General features: G+C 26.2%; 1 pseudogene; it reads right to left on the bottom strand.

The window, feature by feature from the left end:
• Positions 1–1,549: 1,549 nt before the first annotated feature.
• Positions 1,550–3,994, bottom strand: LOC120071890 (palmitoyl-monogalactosyldiacylglycerol delta-7 desaturase, chloroplastic-like; annotated as a pseudogene).
• Between the last annotated feature and the right edge of the window lie 1,572 nt (positions 3,995–5,566).

Raw genomic sequence — 5,566 nt, 5'->3', positions numbered from 1 at the left:
ATTTTAGGGGTTGAATTTGTTGATAGGTTCACCTAAAATAATCCAGACCAACCCGTTCACCTAAAATAATTCAAGCCAATCCGATTTTATTATTAACTTTAAAATGTATATTTTTTTAACTGTGATATAATTATATATGTATATATTTATTTGAGTTTTATTTAATTTCATTATTTTTTTAATAAACCATTCTCCAATAACTCCTAAAAATATTTTTTTAGCACTTTAGAAAGAAACTTTTCATTATATTAAATTGAAATTGATTTTTTAATCTTAATTCAATATATAAAAATAATTAAATCAAATTTTTTACGTATTAGCATTTTAATTCTTTTTAGAATAAATATTTAAATAAATGACCTGGATAACCCAAACTAACTCAACCCAAATATTTCATAGTTGGGTTAAGGTTGGGTTCAATTTTAAATAAGGATTATTTAGGTTGAAAAATTTACAACCGAACGATTGAGTTGGGTCTAAAAAGTTTTTCAACTCAATCTAACCCAACCCACGAACACTCCTTTAATTATTTCATTTTTTGTTTTTAAAAATTAAGCTTATTCCATCTCATTTTCTTACAATAGTTTGCATCTTCTTAAGTATAAGGGTTATTGAATTCTTAGCTAAATTTCAAAAAAAAAAAAAAAGTTTTTAAAAACTACATTTTAGTTTTTAAAATTTGACTTAATTTCTTTAAACATTAGTAAAAAGTAGATAAAAAAAGCAAGAAATTTAAAGATGGAAATGGTGTTTATAGACTTAATTTTTAAAAACTAAAAATAAAAATTTAAATAGTTATCTAACGAGACCTTAGTTTTTAGTTTTTAAACTAAGTCTATAAACACCATTTCCATATCTAAATTTCTTATTTTATTATATACCTTTTATCGATATTTTAAAAAATTAGACATAATTTCGAAAACTAAAAAAATTACTTTTAAAAATTAAGCTACAAATTCAATTCATATCCTTACATCGAAAGATGCAAATTATAATAAGAAAATAAGAGAAAATAAATTTAATTTTCAAAAACCAATAAACAAAAATATGTTATCAACCCACGTCTTGAATATCTCTTCCAAATTCCAATCAATGATCCCATGGGTTCCACTATAGAAGTTCTATAATCTTTTTAGCAACCTATCTAATAGGTTTGAATTCTCGCTCAAAAAATAGTGTTATATATAATCTAAAGAAAAAGCAACATTTTCAATCGTGGTTAATTTATTATTTTTTGTACAGGCTTTCTATTTTGTATGCTAAACATGAATGGTTTTAATCTTAAAAAATAAACAAATAATATATGTCTCAATTAAGATAAATTAAACAATAACATTTCTAAACTTTAAAGTAAATTCCAAATTTCCAATTACCTTCTTTAGATTTTGAAAGTTTTATTTTAATTTTAAACTTTATAATTGTACCAGAACAACCTAGGAAGAGTTTTACTATTAAAAATGATGGATGGAAATTAACATGATAAAAAATTAAAGATCATGTTCAACAATATGATAATTGAAGAAAGTTATTTGGATGTAAAACACCATTCTCAAAGGCCTTTTCTTTTGGCTTGGTTCAAAGCTAGTAGCCGTTGCTTGTGAGATTGAGATGGTACTTTACATCAGTTGCCAATCCAATGGCTTGAAGAAACCGAATAATGTACCAACTAAAGTCTATGTCTCGCTGAATATTCAAAAGCATGATGATTATTATGCCAACTTTCTCCAAAAGTAAACAAACACATCCACCTAACAAGAAATCCAAAATATTAAATACAAAATTTTTTAGTTATAAGATCAACTTAGCTTGATTAATTTACAAACACAACGTCATTGAAGGATCGTATTGAATGTATGAAGATTTGAACCTCAATTAGATATTAGTTACGACTAAGCTATACATTGGCAAGATATCGTTGAAATTTTTTTAAAAGATTAAAAATTGATTTTATAGTAACATGGTATTTATTGTGCTTGTTGACTAATGAATTTGTTTAGACACGATATTAGTGAACTAATAATTATATATAACCTAATAATAATTGATTTGTCCATATATACATTAACTAATATTGTAACACTCTAGGCCAAGATTCAAAATCTAGGTTCGGTACTTGATGGTCTCAATATTTCTTTGCATTTCCTATGATCTAGCTAGTGAAAGTTGTCCCATGAACCAACACTGATCCTTTCAATATGTTTTGTCTTCACTCACATGCATTCTAAGAAAATTCTTAATAGGTTACCTAACATAAGATTGCTCTAAATTAAGCACGTTTAGCTTTAGAGTTCATATGATTGAATCACCGATAAGAAATGTACTACCAACAACATAGATACATACATATATATATATATATATAAAATTATGGTTGGCGCTTAACTTTGCTTTTTATATTTAAATTTTTTTTTAAGAAACTACTTTTAAGATGTTTTTCCTGATTTGATTGGCATATAATGACCCCTTAAATTTATCACATTTAAAGAATATTACTAGCTCATTAAAATAAAGATCACAACTATTTGACAATGGAAATAAATGAAAAGAATATACAAAAAAGCACTTATACCAAGTATTTCTAGACAGATCTCCAGTGTTCCATGGTTGATTTCCCCATGGATGACATATTGAATTCACCATAAATGTTAAGTGTAGGAATGCTATGGTCCTCACAAACTGCAAAACAAAAAAGATCAATTAGTAATATATCATATCATACTTTATATTTTTAATGGCATTCCCTAAGTTCAAATGTGAAATTATAATTTTGGGTGTTACGAACTTGCAAATTATCTAGAAGTTTATGCAATATAATATGTTTTATATATATTGATAATTAAAAGGAAACAAAATTTGAGAGGGTAATTTAATTTTACCATTCCCCATATAAGAAAAGGTGTTCCTCCAACCACATAAAGAAGAACTGCAAGAACAATTGCATGAAGAAAATATGTTTTGCGAAGAAATCTATAGAAGGTTTGTTTCTCCAAGTCACCAACATTATTTGGTCTTTCCATATTTCAAAACCAATGAGAAGATGGTTTTTTCTGTATCTTTAAGATCACTAAAATACTCTGGACAAACTCTTTTAGAATCCAAAAGCCAAGCGAAATAACTGAACCAAAATCCTTGAATATGACTATGTGGGTCTTTTTCTATATCGACAAACTGATGATGGCATCTATGCGTGTTCACCCAATCGATTGGATCACCCTATAATCCAAAAAGAAAAAGAAACTGATAAATTTTTGGAGAATAGTAATAAATATAACATCTTTCATTTTCATTTAGAATATTACGTTGCAACTATTTACGGAAATAGAGATTTGAATGAACATAGAATTATTCTCTAGGTAGAGACGATAGAGATGTTTCAAACATATTAGTCGATTATGAACCTTTTAATCTTGTAATAACATTTTAAAGCTTTTTAAAATAAAGTGTTACGAAATCGACAATTAAAGAACACAAAAAGGAACATAGAGATAGAGAAGATCGACACACAGATATACGTGGTTCACTAACGGTGTGTTAGCTACATCCACGGGCAGAGGGAGAACAGTATTATTAGGGAGAATGTTTTCAGAAAAATTACATCAAACGACACCTCTAGGCATTCCAACAAACAAATTCAAGGTCCCTGTACTTGATTGTTCGAAGCGCCAACAAACAAATTCAAAGCATTCCAACAAAAAGGATGAAGTTTTAAGAATGTCAAACCTGAAATGCTAGAACTCCAAAATAAGCAAATAAGTATTCAAGCCATTTGGGAAGTCTGAAACTTCTATGTGAGAGATTTCTATGATACGAAATATTGATTCCGAAGTAACCTACGACAATCTACAATACAACTGCGACCCTAAATGCATTCCAATTGAATTGGAAGGGTGCAATAATACAAATCATGTGCAATAATGATAAAAAGACCTGCCATATATTTGTCTCTCTTGGTCCATTTTCTCTCCCAAAATGGCATTAGATCAGCCTTCACCATTTCCCTTTCCCTTCCTTTTGATGTATCCATTAGCATGTTCTTGCTCCTAGTTGAGGCACATTTTAGCCAACCTAGCATGAAATTTATAGTGCATTTTGTAGTCTTCATATAATAATTTAAAGTTCTTCCATCTAATAATCTATCATACACGTTTAAATCATTACTAATAATTTTTTAGAACAATTATTTCACGAAATGGTGTTTTTTTATTGTGTGTGTATATAGATTAAATTATAGTTTAGAATATGTTTGAATGATGACTTAGACTTTAAAATGTTTAAATTTTACCCTTGGATTTTTTTTTTTTTAAAAAAAAACACTAATAAACCCCACAATTGTTTCAAAAATTTTATTTTTATCATTAAAATAAATAAAGAAAATTAAATTTGATGTATGAACTAATTAATGTGTAAAAGTTAAAATGAATCTAGGATAAAAAGATTAAGATTGTTATCACTAATTATTTTATCTCAAAAGATATCAATAAAATAATTTATATAACTAATTTTTAAATTTTATTGTCACGACAGTTTATGTGAATGATGTTGTAAATAATATTACGTATGTCTTTCAATTAATTACTACAAATTTGTAGTCGAGTCAATTTCAATCGTATATTTTAATTAAAAAAATCTCTACATAGATATTTATTGGAACAAATTTTAAAGTTCTAAGAATAAAAAAGAAACTTCCTAAATGTACGGACTAATATTAAAACCGACTCCAAAAGTTAGAAGGAATATTTGTATAATTTAACTATGTATATATACACATATAAGAAAATTAAACCATTCTTTTCCACGTTGAGTAAAGAAATGGAATATTTCATTATTCCTTCTAGGTTCTAGTCAACTCATAATATCTTCCATATCAGATTTAATTGTCATTCATGGCACAATATTTTATATATAAAAAGAAAATTGTTATCTAAACCAACCATTTATCCATATAATATTAAGAAAAATTGTTTTAAATGATAAAATTATTAAAAATATTTTTAAATGATAAAATATTATAGTCTATAAATAATATTCGTGATAGATGATGGTAATCTATCACATAGATAGTGACATTTTGTTATATTTAAAAATACGTTAGTTCATTTTACCATATTTGATAGGAGATAATGGGGTGCTAAAAAGGTGTCCACCTAATTGAGATGTTCAGGTACACCCTTAATCCTATATTTTCTTCTCTAAAAAAATTACTATATTTGAAAACAATCCTATTATTAATGGGATTGATTTCATAAACAACTTGTATAGAAATAATAATAAAAAAATACGTCTTCGTAAATGAAAAGTTTTCAAAGTTGAAATATATTTTTCTTATGGTTTGTACTTCAATTTATTCTATTTCAGTTTAATTTTAAATGTTTAAATCAAGTGTCTAATATTTTTTAATTAAATTTTAAAATTAGCCAATTAGTTTTGATTGGAAAGATTAAATAATACAACAATTTTTTGTTAAAGAAAAACAAAGTGCAGATTTGTTCTCAAAATTTTTAGAGGTATATGTCAATTATCAACTTATATATGTAAACACTATAAGATATCAAAAGTATATGTCACT

The sequence above is a fragment of the Benincasa hispida genome, chromosome 2, assembly GCF_027475165.1.
Source record: "Benincasa hispida cultivar pf3 chromosome 2, pf3_genome.v1.1, whole genome shotgun sequence".
NCBI lineage: Eukaryota > Viridiplantae > Streptophyta > Magnoliopsida > Cucurbitales > Cucurbitaceae > Benincasa > Benincasa hispida.
This window is presented reverse-complemented; position numbering and strand designations above follow the sequence as displayed.